This window comes from Muntiacus reevesi, chromosome 11, assembly GCF_963930625.1.
Source record: "Muntiacus reevesi chromosome 11, mMunRee1.1, whole genome shotgun sequence".
NCBI classification, from domain to species: domain Eukaryota; kingdom Metazoa; phylum Chordata; class Mammalia; order Artiodactyla; family Cervidae; genus Muntiacus; species Muntiacus reevesi.
This window is the reverse complement of record NC_089259.1, coordinates 53,120,483-53,137,919: the sequence shown is the minus strand read 5'-3', so window position 1 is coordinate 53,137,919 and position 17,437 is coordinate 53,120,483.

Genomic DNA, 17,437 nt, shown 5'->3' with positions numbered 1-17,437 from the left:
ACAGTTATTTAAATAACACTTGTTTCCTAATTTCATCATCATCACTTGTTTCTAAGTTCATTTTAAATTACTTGGCTATATCAACTGTAAACAAACTTGCTGCTAGTTCCTCCTTCCAAAACCACTATATAAATGGCAGAAACAGATATGATCAGTGACCAATCTCATCACTTTCTTCAGAGTCTGTCAGGGATTGGTCTCTCCATCTGTAATTCAATTCACATAAAATCTGAAAAGCATGGAGTTGTATTGCAACCTTGTCTCCCATTGATACATCCAAGTGTTATTTTACAAAAATAGATGAAGGAATAGACCAATAAATATGAAAATGGAGAAAAGAAAAAATTGTAACAGTGGGAGTAAAACTGGATGTGATTAGGATGGTTGACCATGGAAATGATGCTGCCTTCTTTGGGAGACTCAAGATATGTACTGAGAGGAACACAGTGGAGGCAATTTACCAGCATAACTGAGGAAGTTGGTAATGAAAAATTAGGAGCCTTGGATTAACGTATATGAACTGCTATACATAAAATAGATAAACAACAAGGACCTACTGTATGGCACAGGGAAGTATACTCAATATTTTGTAATAACTTTAAGGGAAAGAAATCTTAAAGAAGAATGTATATGTGTGTATATATATATACACACATATACATGCATATATATATATACATAAATCACTTTGCTGTAAATCTGAAACTAATACAACATTGTAAATCAGCTGTACTTCAGTGTATTTTTTAAAGCTGAAATGTCCCAGAGGAAGTAATATTGGAATATAAATTTCATGTTAATAAAACTTTCAGAGGTACTTCATAACACTGAAAGTACAGAGAATAAAATTTTGAAAGCTGACTCAAACTTATAAGGAAATATACAATTCACCAAGGCATAGAAAAATTATTTTATGTTATAAAAGGAGCTAGAGAAAGAAACTCTATTCAAACTACTTTCATGAGTCTTATTTAAACAAAGAATATAAAGCACTTTGTCAATGTTCCAATTATTTTAATACAGTATATAATAAGTAAACATTAACTTTACCATTTCTTCATTCACTTATATAACTAACAAAAAGATAGTTTTTAATATTTTGACAAAAGTTTTAAAAAGTTTAATATTTTGACAAAAGTTTATCAACAGTCATAATTTTCCCCATTGAATTTTAAGATAGCTCTGTTTGGTTTTACCTCACACCATAAATTTTACAGTCCAAAGTGAGGACTGCCTGTATGTTAAATGACATGAGAAAAACTACTCATCTATTCAATTAAGTAACTCAGAAATGAAGTAAAACAAAAAATAAAAACAGAGCTTCATTTATATTTGCTATTACTTATCATGGTGTTCACAGTTGTTTTTTCCCAATTTCTCTCCACATTGCTTCTCTTTCTCTTCCTTAGAAAAGCAGACCCATTTCTAATTTCTGCTTATATTATGTCAGATTACCAATAAAGCTCAGACATGCCATTTTTTTTTATATTCAGACTATTTCCCCCACTTCACTCTAACAGTAATAATAACCTCACTTTCTCTATGACCTTTCTGAAGTGGCCATCCTCCCTGTCAAATGATTTGCTACTGAGTTCTCCTTATTCAGGAATGATTTTCTCTCTGTATTATAGCATGGTGTTTAATAAGTCAGATATTAAGGCATATTCTTAGGGTCTTACTCTTATTTTCACTCATCAGTGTTCCCCTGGTATGCCATGTAGTGATGATTCTAATAATGTCTAATTCTATAATTCAGTATATTGTGGTTTTATTAATTAAAATATTTTAACTTGGCCTATTTTTACACTGCAAATAAAAAAATCTTTTAAACTTTTGTGGAACATAAGGGCTTCCCAGGTGGCTCAGTGGTTAAAGAATCCACTGAGTGGTAAAAGAATCTCCTGCCAAGCAGGAGATTCGGGTTGGATGCCTGGGTCAGGAAGATCTCCTGGGGAAGGAAATGGCAACCCATTCGAGTATTTTTGCAGGGGAAATCCCATGGACAGAGGAGCCTAGCAGGCTATAGACCACAGGGTCCCAAAGAGTCAGACACAACTTAGTGACTAAAACAGTAACAACAACCACTGAATTACCTGTTTATTGAGATGTAACGTCCTATTGCTGATACTTGTATAGATCTTTTTCATATTGTGAATGACAGAAAAAGGGGTGACCTACATATGCATCTACATTTTGGGGGGAAAATGTCAGGGAAACCAGATTGAGGAAATTGACTTATTTAAAAGACATGTATGAATAAGTGAATTAGTAAACTTATACTTGGTTCACCGGAGAAGGGAATGGCAAACCACTTCAGTATTCTTGCCTTGAGAACCCCATGAACAGTATGAGAAGGCAAAATGATAGGATACTGAAAGAGAAACTCCCCAGGTTGGTAGGTGCCCAATATGCTACTGGAGATCAGTGGAGAAATAACTCCAGAATGAATGAAGGGATGGAGCCAAAGCAAAAACAACGGCCAGTTGTGGATGGGATGGGTGATAGAAGCAAGGTCCAATGCTGTAAAGAGCAATATTGCATAGGAACCTGGAATCTTAGGTCCATGAATCAAGGCAAATTGGAAGTAGTCAAACAGGAGATGGCAAGAGTGAATGTCGACATTCTAGGAATCAGCAAACTAAAATGGACTGGAATGGGTGAATTTAATTCAGATGACCATTATATCTACTACTGTGGGCAGGAATTCCTTAGAAGAAATGGAGAAGCCATCATAGTCAACAAAAGAGTCTGAAATGCAGTACTTGGATGCAGTCTAAAAAATGGCAGAATGATTTCTGTTCGTTTCCAAGGCAAACCCTTCAATATCACAGTAAAGCCTATGCCCCAACCAGTAACGCTGAAGAAGCTGAAGTTGAATGGTTCTATGAGGACCTACAAGACCTTTTAGATCTAACACCCAAAAAAGATGTCCTTTTCATTATAAGGGACTGGAATGCAAAAGTAGGAAGTCAAGAAACACCTGGAGTAACAGGCAAAATTGGCCTTGGAGTATGGAATGAAGCAGGGCAAAGGCTAATAGAGTTTTGCCAAGAGAACGCACTGGTCAGAGCAAACACCCTCTTCCAACAGCACAAGAGAAGACTCTGCACATGGACATCACCAGATGGTCAACAATGAAATCAGATTGATTATATTCTTTGCAGCCAAAGATGGAGAAGCTCTATACAGTCAGCAAAAACAAGACCGGGAGCTGACTGTGGCTCAGATCATGAATTCCTTATTGCCAAATTCAGACTTAAACCGAAGAGAGTAGGGATAACCACTAGACCATTCAGGTATGACCTAAATCAAATACCTTGTGAATATACAGTGGAAGTGGAAAATAGATTTAAGGGACTAGATCTGATAGACAGAGCCTGATGAACTATGGACGGAGGTTCGTGACATTGTAGAGGAGACAAGAATCAAGACCATCCCCATGGAAAAGAAATGAAAAAAAGCTAAATGGCTGCCTGAGGAGGCCTTACAAATAGCTGTGAAAAGAAGAGAAGCAAAAAGCAAAGGAGAAAAGGAAAGATATTCCCATTTGAATGCAGAGTTCCAAAGAATAGCCAGGAGAGATAAGAAAGCCTTCCTCAGTGATCAATGTAAAGAAATCGAGGAAAACAACAGAATGGGAAAGACTAGAGATCTCTTCAAGAAAATTAGAGATACCAAGGGAAAATTTCATGCAAAAATGGGCTCAATAAAGGACAGAAATGGTATGGACCTAACAGAAGCAGAAAATATTAAGAAGAGGTGGCAAGAATACACAGAAGAACTGTACAAAAAAGATCTTCATGACCCAGATAATCACAATGGTGTGATCACTCACCTAGAGCCAGACATCCTGGAATGTGAACTCAAGTGGGCCTTAGAAAGCATCACTCTGAACAAAGCTAGTGGATGTGATGGAATTCCAGTTGAGCTATTTCAAATCCTGAAAAATGATGCTGTGAAAGTTCTGCACTCACTATGCCAGCAAATTTGGAAAACTCAGCAGTGGCCACAGGACTGGAAAAGGTCTGTTTTCATTCCAATCCCTAAAAAAGGCAATCCCAAAGAATGCTCAAACTACCGCACAGTTGCACTCATCTCACACGTTAGTAAAGTAATGCTCAAAATTCTCCAAGCCAGGCTTCAGCAATATGTGAACCAAGAACTTCCAGATGTTCAAGCTGATTTCATCAAAGACAGAGGAACCAGAGATCAAATTGCCAATATCCAGTGATCATCGAAAAAGCAAGAGAGTTCCAGAAAAACACCTATTTCTGCTCTATTGACTACACCACAGCCGTTGACTGTGTGGATCACAGTAAACTGTGGAACATTCTGATAGAGATGGGAATACTAGACCACCTGAGCTGCCTCCTGAGAAATCTGTATGCAGATCAGTAAGCAACAGCTAGAATTGGACATGGAACAACCGTCTGGTTCCAAATAGGAAAAGGAGTACACCAAAGCTGTATATTGTCACCCTGCTTATTTAATTTATATATAGAGGACATCATGAGAAATGCTGGGCTGGAAGAAGCACAAGCTGTAATCAAGATAGCCAGGAGAAATATCAATAACCTCAGATATGCAGATGACACCATCCTTATGGCAGAAGGGGAAGAGGAACAAAAAAGCCTCTTGATGAAAGTGAAAGAGGAGAGTGAAAAAGTTGGCTTAAAGCTCAACATTCAGAAAAATAAGATCATGGCATCCGGTCCCATCACCTCATGGGAAATAGATGGGGAGAGAATGGAAACAGTGTCACACTTTTTTTGGGGGGGCTCCAAAATCGCTGCAGATGGTGATTGCAGCCATGAAATTAAAAGATGCTTACTCCTTGGAAGGAAAGTTATGACCAATCTAGATAGCATATTAAAAAGCAAAGACATTACTTTGCCAACAAAGGTCCATCTGGTCAAGGCTATGGTTTTTCCAGTGGTCATGTATGGATGTGAGAGTTGGACAGTGAAGAAAGCTGAGTGCTGAAAAATTGATGCTTTTGAACTGTGGTGTTGGAAAAGACTCTTGAGAGTCCCTTGGACTGCAAGGAGATCCAACCAGTTCATCCTAAAGGACATCAGTCCTGGGTGTTCATTGGAAGGACTGATGCTGAAGCTGAAACTCCAATACTTTGGCCACCTCATGCGAAGAGTTGACTCATTGGAAAAGACCCTGATGCTGGGAGGGATTGGGGGCAAGAGGAGAAGGGGATGACAGTGGATGAGATGGCTGGATGGCATCACCCACTCGATGAGCATGAGTTTGAGTAAACTCTGGGAGTTTGTGATGGACAGGGAGGCCTGGTGTGCTGCAATTCATGGGGTATCAAAGAGTCGGAGACGACTGAGCGACTGAACTGAACTGAAAATCTACTGATTTCATAATTGCTTGAGATCTCACATACATGACATGCTACATAATAATCGGTATATGATTTAAATTTACTGTCATTTGAATACATAGCTTGCACATTTACATGCAAGAAATTCTAAATTATTTATTGAAGTGTTAACCACTCCTTATTCACAAAGTAACTTCCCCCCAAATGCATTTGAATCTTTTATTAAAAATGATAAAATGAAAATATACCGTTAAGTATTAAATATGGTTATGAGTTTCTGAGTATATGGCAGTTTGATTTTATATTTAGAGATAAAACAAAAGGGATAGTTTTTAAACAGTCAAGTAATAAGAAAGCAAAAATTTTACTGATTAAATGAAATTCTTCAGAGAATGAATGCTTCCTAAAACGTGAAGGGCATTTCAAAGAAAATATATAGGGCGTTAAGTTTAAAGTTGAAAAAGAAAAATATTAAATTTTCCAAACTGACTCTCAAGTAAGTCATTTTAAGCTTATGAATTATTTATTTCATTGTTCCCCATGATTATAAGTATATTGCAAATGTCACTCCTGATGCCAAGACCAGTATTCTAATTAGATACCTATTGAAGGTGCAGTGTGAGACAATATACCAGAATAATTGAGATTGTGATAGAATTTTACCAAAATATGGATATATCAGTTTCCTGTGACATCTGTAACAAAATTTAATCACTGAAATGTGATTAAATCACCATAAATGTATCATAAATCTAGAAGTCAAAAGTACAAAGTCAGTTTGGATCAAAATTAATTTTCTATGCTACTCGTACAGGCTTTAGAGAATTTACTTTCTGCTTCTTCCATCTGCTGGCATTCTTTGGCTTGTGGTCGCATTACTACAGTCTCTCCCTTCATGGATACATCACTTTATCCCCTTCTGTTTATAATTTCCTTCTGCCTTTTAAGGACATCGTGATTATATTCAGTGCACACCATGTTAATCGAAGGTAGACTACCCATTTTGCTACCTGTAATTTAATGACATATGCATAAAATCACATTTGCCACATGAGGTATCATTAACAGGTTACAAGGATTAAACTGTGACTGTCTTCAAGGGGATCATTATTCAGCCCACCACAGGACTAAACACCATTTTTCACAATAGTAAATGAGCTAACCCAATACTTTGCTCTGAAATAATTGTGAATCAATATGGAAAAAATTGCTTTGATACCCTGTGAACTGGCAGATGGATCAGATGACTTTTAAAGAATTATAATTGATTATTCATTAATGTCTAAAGATAGCTTGTGACTTTTTCATTCTGGTTAGAAGATCGTTTAAAAATCTTTATCAATACTGTTATCACTGTAACCTCTATTATCATTGAGTAAAAGGAATTGGCTTAATCACCCTTGCACAACTGACTGTGTCTAAAATAATGAGTGAATATAGACAGGCTAGAGGGTTATTTTTAAATGTCGATAGTTACATTTTGATATAGGTATATGATATTCTATGCTTTCTGAAATAATATTGCATTACTCCTCTTCTTGTAAGAAATGGAACCACTTCTCCATTCTGTGTTTTTATTTACAACAGGATCAGATACTTTACATGCTGTTTTCTTTCCTAGTATTTCTATTGTTATTCAGAGGTTGTCATCTATAGTAAAACGTCTGAATTTTTGCTTTTAGATATTCATATACCTGACTCAAAATAATTATTTTCATATACATAATTCCCATCTACATTATTGTATTCCTCCTGGCTGGGCTGACAGTGCTCATAATATAAGGTGTTTTAACAGAAACAGAGAAGAAACTCAGGTGCCCTATGATTTAGAAAATCACAGTAACCCACTCTTTTAGCTCCATTCTGCCTTTAGAGTACCAGTCACTGTGTGTCTATTGTTGCCAACATTGAAACACCTCCAGTAATTGTCTTCTAAGAATAACTTTCATTCAGCCTCTTAGTAGAGTGGAGACCTGGCTCTACATGGTTAAAGGAAGATCTTTGAGGCTACAAAAATACACAGTACACATATTTTCAGAGTTCCTGATTTTTGTCTTAATCAGGAACCATCTTTCTTGGTGCCTGGCACTTGCAAGTCTTGAGACATTAAGAACCTCAAAATGAAAGTGAAATTTGTTAGTCACTCAGTAATGTCTGACTCTGTGACCCCATGGACTGTAGCCCCCTAGGGTACTGTGTCCATGGAATTCTCCAGGCATGAGTACTGCAGAGAGTAGCCATTCCTTTCTGCAGGGGATCTTTCCAACCCTGGGATTGAACCCAGGTGTCCTGAATTGCAAGCAGATTCTTTTCAGTCTGAGCCACAGGGGATGCCAAAGAATCTCAAGGGTGAGGTCAATTATTTTCCTCAACAGTGTCTCCCAAAGTAAGCACTTAGTTTATAATTTACCTCTAGTATGTAAGCTGCCCTCTTGTTCATCTATATGTTTCCTTTAAAGTTTTCTTTGGGAAAATATGATCTGTTATCCTATTCTCTTTCTCCATATGCTCAGTCACTCAGTTGTTTCCAACTCTTTGCAAACCCATGGACTGTAGCCCACCATGCTTCTCGGTTCATGGAACTTTCAGGTCAAGAATACTGCAGTGGGTTGCCATTTACTCCTCCTGGAGATCTTTCCCACCTAGGGATAGCACCCACATCTCTTTTGTCTCCTGCATTGCAGGCAGATTCTTTACCATTGTGCCACCTGTCTAGATAAACTTAGATCAGTTTATTTTGTCTTTTTTTTTTACTACCAACTAACTGATGATTCCAGAAGAAAAAGAGATTTAGTCCACTGTGTTTAACCAAAATTTAGCTAATACTTTTTTTTCCCTTTTTTGCAAATGTTTTATTTGATCCTTAGTTGTGTCTCCATATCATATGGAGTTGTCTGGGGAGGAGTAATTTAAGTATTACTCTCAACCTAGACAAAACAGAAGGATAAAGAATAAAGGTCAGAGATATTTCAAGGTATTCAAATAAAAGCACACCTGACTTTCAAATCAACTGTAAGTAAGTCACTACATTAATACAGTAAGGAAGAGAGACATTAAATAGCCTGGGAATCCAAGGACTTTTGAACCACTGTTGGTTATTCAGTAATGAGCAGCAACACCTATTGTGTGAGGCAAATAGTGTGTTTCTGTGTCTGGGTGCAGGTGCATGGAGTGTGTGTGAGTGGCATGTTTCTTCATTCTTTAATGAAGAAATAAGAGAGGACTTTCACACACACCAAAGTTTAATCAAATTGCCCTTCCCATGTAATTGCTTTGAGTAATTATAGGACTAAACACTATCGACTTCTATAAACATTCGATCTTATGATGTCACCATCTTTATGTCTAGTCTTAGACGGTTAAGGACAAGAAGAACATATATACTGTTATTTGAATTCTATTTTCATTTAATGAATTCTCTTTCTTTCACAGAGTTGTTTTTTATTTTCTAAATGTAAAGCTTTATTGGAGGTTAGATGGTGTATAGAAACAATATTTAAATTTTTTATTGATGTATAGTTGATTTACTATATTGATGTATAGTTAATTATATTAGTTTCAGGAATACAACATAGTTTTCAAAAATTTTATAGATTACACTCCATTTAATGGCATTATAAAATATTGGCTATATTCCCTATGCTGTAAAATATATCCTTGTAGCTTATTTATTTTATACATAGCAGTTAGTATACCTCTTAATCTCCTACATGCATTTTATCTCTCCCTCTCTCTCTTGCCCCACTGACAATCATAGTTTATTCTCTTATGTCTTGAGTCTTTTTCTGTTTTGTAATATTTATTCATTTGTTTTTTTCTTTTAGATTCCATGTATCAGTGATAACATACAGTATTTGTCTTTCTCTATCTGGTTTATTTCATAAAGCATAATGTAATTTTCCAAAGAAGACATACAGATGACCAGGAGTTAGTTACTTAAATGGATGCTCAACATCACTAATCATCAGAAAAGCAAATTAAAATTCCAACGATATATCATTTCACACTTATCAGATTGGCTATCATCAAAAAAACCATAAATAACAAATGCTGGTGAGAATGTGGAGAAAAGGGAATAACTATACTCTGTTGCTGGGTACATAAATTGGGGCAGCCACTGGGGAAAACAGTATGGAGCTTCTTTAAAACACTAAAAATTTAGCCACCATTTAATCCAGCAGTTTCATTCCAGGAGATATATCTGAAGCAGAAGAAAAAAAAAAAACACTAATTGGAAAAGATAACCACACCCCACTATTATCAGGAGTATTATTTACAATAGCCAAGATATGAAAGTGTTCTAAAGATGGGATGGGGAATTCGTGTAACTCTATGGCTGATTCATATCAATGTATGACAAAACCCACTGAAAAATAAATAAATAAATAAATAAAATAAAATAAAATATTTTTTAAAAACAAAAAAAAAATAAAGATGAATGGATAAAGATATGATATGTATATACAATGAAATACTACTCTGCCATAAAAAAGAATGAAAATTTGCCATTGGCAGCAACATGAACAGATCTTTCAAACTGCTTTAAAGTCATTTTATTACTAAAAAGTTTTCCTTGATATTAATCAAATCAAATATTTGACCAACTCGATATTTTCAAACATTGTCTTCTATCACATCTTGTAACATCATAACAATGAGAATTTGTATAGCCTGTGTATTTGGTAAATTTCTACCATCAATTTTGAGAATATTTCTCATCAATATCTCATCCTTTACTTTTTATTTAATTCATTATTATTTTTATTTTATTATTTTAACTTCTTTTATTATGAATGAGTGTAAAGTAGGGAGTGTTTCACACTTTTTAACGGTTAAGCATCATTTGTCATATATATTTCAATTACTACTTCACTACATGGTAATATTAGTATTTTTATGAAAAAAAATATTACCAACCAAATATTTGTTTCATAATCTACTTGCCTTTAATATCCCAAAGAATGTAGAATGCTGTAGGTGAGTGAAGTGAAAGTCGCTCAGTTGTGTCCGACTCTGCGACCCCATGGACTATACAGTCCTTGGAATTCTCCAGGCCAGAATATTGGAGTGCGTAGCTGTTCCCTTCTCCAGCTGAATACTGCAGACTCTGGCAAATCTCACAGACATTTTAATGAAATCTATTTGCTGAACTTTTTAGAACATGGTAAGGAGAAGATTTTTGGAGAATCACTTGGACTGCAAGGAGATCTATCCAGTCCATCCTAAAGAGGATCAGTCCTGGGTGTTCATTAGAAGGACTGATGCTGAAGCTGAAACTCCATACTTTGGCCACCTCATGCAAAGAGTTGACTCATTGGAAAAGACCCTGATACTGGGAGGGATTGGGGGCAGGAAGAGAAGGGGAAAACAGAGGATGAGATGGCTGGATGGCATCACCGACTGGATGGGCATGAATCTGAGTAAACTCCAGGAGTTGGTGATGGACAGGGAGGCCTGGCGTGCTGCGATTCATGAGGTCTCAAAGAGTCGTGGACACAACTGAGCAACTGAACTGATCTGAACTAAAGAATATTACTTTAAATATTCCTCTTCTTGTTCATATTCTTGTTCTCCTTTCCCCCTTCTTCTCTTATTCTTTAACACATCATCTCTTAAAACAGTCTTTTATAGTCTCCAGTTTAGGGAGTGCCCAATACTGATTTCTCCTATTAATATATTTTATATTCCATTTCTTAAGATCTCTTGGCTAAATATTTTTTCTAACTCTGAGGTTTGTATGATATCACTCTACTAGGCAAAAACATACGTGATAATCTTATTCTAATAGCATATGTTCTCCCAGTTTTGTCATTGAGGTTATAAGTAAACTGAAATGTGAGGTGTTTACTCTGGAATGACTTTTATATGTCTAAAACATTATAATTATAATAAATGACTTCCTTAAATGAAAAATTGCAACATATGGTCACCAAGAAAAAACTAGAGATAATATGCTTCACTACTTTCTTTAACATTGAGGAAATAGACCCAGAGAATGTAACTATACTACTTAAAGTCATCCTAAGACTAGTAACCAAATTTTCTAGCTCTGAAATTGATGTGTTGTTTTTCCCCCAAATGATGCAATTGAATCATTGGTTTACTGAAAGTTTACATTTTTGATCATCAGGAAAACCCAATCACCATTGTTAATATATAATTTTAAAAATATTTTCTTTAAAAAATCTATCCAGAGATTGGCAGATTGTATTATTCTAATTTTAGAAAATCACAAATTGAACATGACACTGACCTTTCCATACTTAGGATATTCACTTATAAATTCCAAACGGGAACCACCTGCTTTAAGTCCCAAACTGCCAAGGTAATTACGTGTTCACATGCTTAAGGGGGCATATAAACTATTACAGTTGAAGGTTTTGGTAGAAATCTATTTGCCTGGAAACAGGAAAAGAATCTTATAGCAAAATGTGCTTTCCTTAATAATTATTAAAATTTTAGAAAAGCTGTTCTTAAAAAACAGGGAAATAAATTTATCTTCTACCTAATTTGTGAAATTATATATAACAAGAGGGAAAATATTAATCTTTTCTAAGAAATTCTAGTAGTCAACAAAAATATGAATAGATTTAATCCATTTGAAATAATCTTATTATATTTTGGTTTCATACTTTGTGTTAAAAGCAGCAAATTTATGCTATCAAAATTAAGTACTGTTATAAGATTAATTTTTAATTTTGCATTTTGTGTTTATAATCATTTTTAGCAGTCAAAATTTAACTTCTATTTTTAAATAATATATAATTTTAGTCCAAACCTATTAGTATACTAGTTACAATAAGATACACTTTCAAAGGAGGATAAATTGACTTTGGGAGAATTAATTGAATAGTAATATTATATTTTTCTCTTATAAATCACTGGGACTTTCACATTTACAGGAAAAAATAAAAATACTACTTCTAAAATGTCATAGACATGTATTTACCTCCAGGCACCCAGTGCAGCAAAATGAATCTATTTCCATTTGTTACGTGACCAAGGACAAGAGTCAACCAACCACGGAGAACATGTTTTGGAAGAATTTGATTTGTGGGCCCATTCATATTGATAATGGATATGAGGTTTATTCAATTCCATCTCAAGTTTTGTTGGGAAACAATACCAAAAACATCTATGTTGTGATTGGAATGCAAATTTGTGTGTTGTCACTTATATTTATAACAGCCTAACAACTTGTTTTACAGATGCACAGAAGACTTAAATGTCATGTTCTTTTTTATAAAACAGATTTATGAGTTATTAAATTACCACACTGTGAATTGTTTACAATAGTAATTTGATTAAGTTGGAGAATAGATAAAACATGTTAATATGAGGTTGATGTTTGACATAATTTATTTTAGCATGAATTATTTCAGTTCTACCCATCACCGTAAAATACATTTCTTATCTTCCCAAATGAGTCAAGAATCATGAAGTCACTGCTTATGAAATTGTTGTATATAAATCATTTTAATTACTTGTCGAGAAATTTATTACTAGGGAACACAAAGTATTTGAAAATTTATGGAATATGAACAATCGAAATTTTCGTTATAAAACCCTATTTACATATATCACACACAAATTTACATTAGAAAGGACAATCTGTTATCTTTCTTTTTGTATTTTTATTTTTAAAAAAATTTTTTTATTAGTTGGAGGCTAATTACTTCACAATATTTCAGTGGGTTTTGTCATACATTGACATGAATCAGCCATCGAGTTACAAGTATTCCCCATCCTGATCCCCCCTCCCACCTCCCTCTCCACCCGACTCCTCTGGGTCCTCCCAGTGCACCAGGCACGAGCACTTGTCTCATGCATCCCACCTGGGCTGGTGATCTGTTTCATCATAGATAATATACATGCTGTTCTTTTGAAACATCCCACCCTCACCTTCTCCCACAGAGTCCAAAAGTCTGTTCTGTACTTCTGTGTCTCTTTTTCTGTTTTGCATATAGGGTTATCATTACCATCTTTCTAAATTCCATATATATGTGTTAGTATGCTGTAATGTTCTTTATCTTTCTGGCTTACTTCACTCTGTATAATGGGCTCCAGTTAAAGACAGCCCTCAGATTGGGAGAAAATAATAGCAAATGAAGAAACAGACAAAGGATTAATCTCAAAAATATACAAGCAACTCCTACAGCTCAATTCCAGAAAAATAAATGACCCAATCAAAAAATGGGCCAAAGAACTAAACAGACATTTCTCCAAAGAAGACATACAGATGGCTAACAAACACATGAAAAGATGCTCAACATCACTCATTATTAGAGAAATGCAAATCAAAACCACAATGAGGTACCATTACACGCCAGTCAGGATGGCTGCTATCCAAAAGTCTACAAGCAATAAATGCTGGAGAGGGTGTGGAGATAAAGGAACCCTCTTATTCTGTTATCTTTCTAATGTATATAAAAGTATTTTGTTATGTGAATATCTTATTATATTTGTTATTTTATATTCAATATGAACTCTTAAAAAGGGTGTTATCCTATTTTAATTTTCAAGCTATAAATGATTTTACAATTATTATTAATTAACAGTTGTATTGTGTGAGTGTATATGAGGAGAGGAAGAGTGCAAGAGAAAGAAGAGTGTGTAAGATTTTCTTAGTACTGAATAGCCCTTGGAATGTTTTAATTTCATTTTTATGCAAGTTTGAAAGGTCACAAATGTGTCACAAGTTGAGATTTTTTAATTAAAAATGATGCTTATAAGCTGAAAAAAACTATTCCACATGTCACCTCTGCCCTTTTTCATTTTGGTTACCGACAAGGGTTCAAAAACAAAAAGGCAATATTGTGGTGGGCAGGGCAGGGGTGAATTGCATTCTGAGACATATGACCCTAAGAATGAAATATTATTAATAGTTCTAAAAATTAAAAAATTATGAAATTTGTACATTAAACATTATCAGTTTTTATGGACTACCTAAAACATCAAACATCAGTTTTTATGTAATACCTCATTTCAGAACTTCAGAGAAATTGACAATAAGGTGTAAAAACAGGTTCCTATGAGATTTCTTATGCAATATCATTATGAATAATTCTTACTCAAAAAAGCAGTTTTTACAGTAATGCTGAATAGTGTGTATGCTTTTAAGTGTTGATTTGTCATAAGAAATGGAATTGACTAAATTGCCAGCAGAAATAATAGAATTAAAGAAAATTACACATATCATCTGTTAAAAACTACAAAACATTATCAAGTATGAGTTTGCAGAAACACAAAAGTAAACTTTAGCACAAGTATTTCAAAATTTGAAATGTAGACTAGACACAAAATATAATCTCTCACATATAACAGTATACATTTTGTATTCTAAAATAATTTTTTAAAAAATCCAATTATTTTCAAGCAGACATTCAGTTCAGTTAAGTTCAGTCTCTCAGTCGTGTCTGACTCTGCAACCCCATAGACTGCAGTGCACAGCCCTCCCTGTCCATCGCCAGCTTCTGGAGTTCATTCAAACTCATGTCCGTTGAGTTGGTGAGGCCATCCAACTATCTCATCCTCTGTTGTCCCCCTCTCCTCTCACCTTCAATCTTTCCCAGCATCAATGTTTTTTCAAAGGAGTCAGCTCTTCGCATCAGGTGGCCAAAGGAGTTTCAGCTTCAGCATGAGTCCTTCCAATGAATATCCAGAACTGATTTTCTTTAGAATGGACTAGTTGGATCTTGCTGTTCAAGGGACTCTCAAGAGTCTTCTCCAACACCACAGTTTGAAAGCATCAATTCTTCAGCGCTCAGCTTTCTTTATAGTCCAACCTCACACCCAAACATGACTACTGGAAAAATCATAGTTTGACTAGACGGACCTTTGTTGGCAAAGGAATGTCTCTGCTTTTTACTATGCTGTCTAGGTTTGTCATAGCTTTCTTCCAAGGAGCAAGTGCCTTTTAATTTCATGGCTGCAGTCACCATCTGCAGTGATTTTGGTTTTAAGCCAACTTTTTTACTTTCCTCTTTCACTTTCATCAAGAGGCTCTTCAGTTCTTCTTCACTTTCTGTCATAAGGGTGGTGTCATCTACATATCTGAGGTTATTGATATTTCTCCTGGCAATCTTGAGTCCAGCTTGTGCTTCATCCAGTCCAGCATTTCCCATGATGTACTCTGCATATAAGTTAAATAATAATGGTGACAATATACTGCCTTGACGTACCCCTTTCCCTATTTGGAAACAGTCTGTTGTTCCATGTCCAGTTCCAACTGTTGGTTCTTGACCTGCATACTGATTTCTCAGGAGGCAGGTCAGATATTAAAGACTCTAGTATTCCCTTTTCTTTAAGCAGACATTAAATGTATCCAAAAGTTACTGAACATTGTGCTGTTAAGGAAATATCTGAAAGTTTTAAAAACTAAATTATTTCATATTATATTTTATTACAGAAGGTGTTAAAAGCAGAAATTAAAAACAAAATTTGGCATAAAATAGACTCAGTTACTTGAAACCTGAGTAGATATATTTCTTAATTATTTTAGGATAAGATGAAGTCAAAACTTCTTTTCTATCAATTTAAGACTGAGATACTAAGGTAAAAATATATGATGGAACTGTGAATCTTAAAATTAGGTTATAAAAAGGAAGTGATTTAGTTAAGTAACAACAGTCTTGTTTCTGACCATTTTGAAATTACAGGTACTGGACTTACTCTAACAGAGAAAACAACTATAAAACTGGAACAACTATTTGAGTTGAATCTTCTCAAGTGTAGGAAAACTCCTAACTGCAATACTTGCTAGGAGAGAGACAGATAAGGTGGGTATCACCTTTAATCGAGCCTTCAATATTTATGCACTTTCAGACGGTGGCTGCTGAACGTGAGACAGACAGAGAGAAGTTGTCTTTCTGAGCTAAGGGCACACCCAACAGAGCTCAGTTTTCAGAAGCAGCTGAAATTTGCAGAGAATATCATTGGAGCATTGTGAGCCATCCCAAAAGTTGAGCCCATAAATCTTCATAGGGTTTTGCCCTAAGTTTTTGGCCAAGAGTTAGATCAGGCAGACGAAGAACGAGAATTGTAAGGTCTTGAAGGGTGTGACAACGGTGGAGTTTAAGGCAAAATGGAAATACTAGTTATGTGCTCCTTGAACATGTTAGAGTTCTGTTTATCTTGAGTGGAAACATATTACTGAGCACTTCAGGCATTCATTTGTCACTTCAGAAATTCTATGTTTTCAAAGTTAGAGTAATGCTCTAATATCAGAAAATATCCTAATACTGAGGGAAAAATTTAAATAGATCCAACCTAATCACTAGGGCCAAGTGCTAAAATACTCTCAGCTTTCATCATGCTGGGAGCACTAATCATCCTCTATTAAGTTCAAGATAGATTAAGCCATCTCCATAGAAACAAGCAGGAAAATACTTTGAAAGGAAGACACACAGTAATCAATGCGAAGAAAAATGTCGATACTATCCCATGACCTGTATTTCAGCTGATGGCATATTTCTTGGTCTTCTTTTCCAAAAAAATTTCTAATCAGAAAACATTTTAAAAAATTATTCAAGAACTTATGATGCTTGGCCTTATTTAAGTCCTGAAACATTTCTGTTCATAGATTAGAATCTAATAGGCTTCAACACTTAATAATATAATTGAGCCAGTTGAATACATTTTGATTTCTGCCTTTTATATGACAATAAGTTATTCAGGTTTGTTTATTTAATCAGTCATGCATTATTCTGAATTTCGGATGAGTTCTAAAGCATTAAATTAAAATATGAAATCCAGCCTTGTAAGCAGAACTTGGAAATTACTATGATCAAGGTCTTTTGGAGTGAGGAATATTAAAAACCTGGAGATATAATCAGGGATTACATGTAAGCTACTGGATATTGGAAATTGAGGTAGTTAAAATTCTGCTGCCAGTCACAGACTGAAATCTGGATTCACTACTCTCCATCATTAAATGTTCCTATAGCAAAGATATCATACATAAAACCTATAAAACAGTATAAAAATGATTGTAAAAACACTGAACCAGAAAATTAAAATGATTTATTTGGGTCAATAATGTAAAAAATAAGCCCAATATTTTGAAAAGTATAGTACTTTGCAATTAGTTTAAAAGTATTA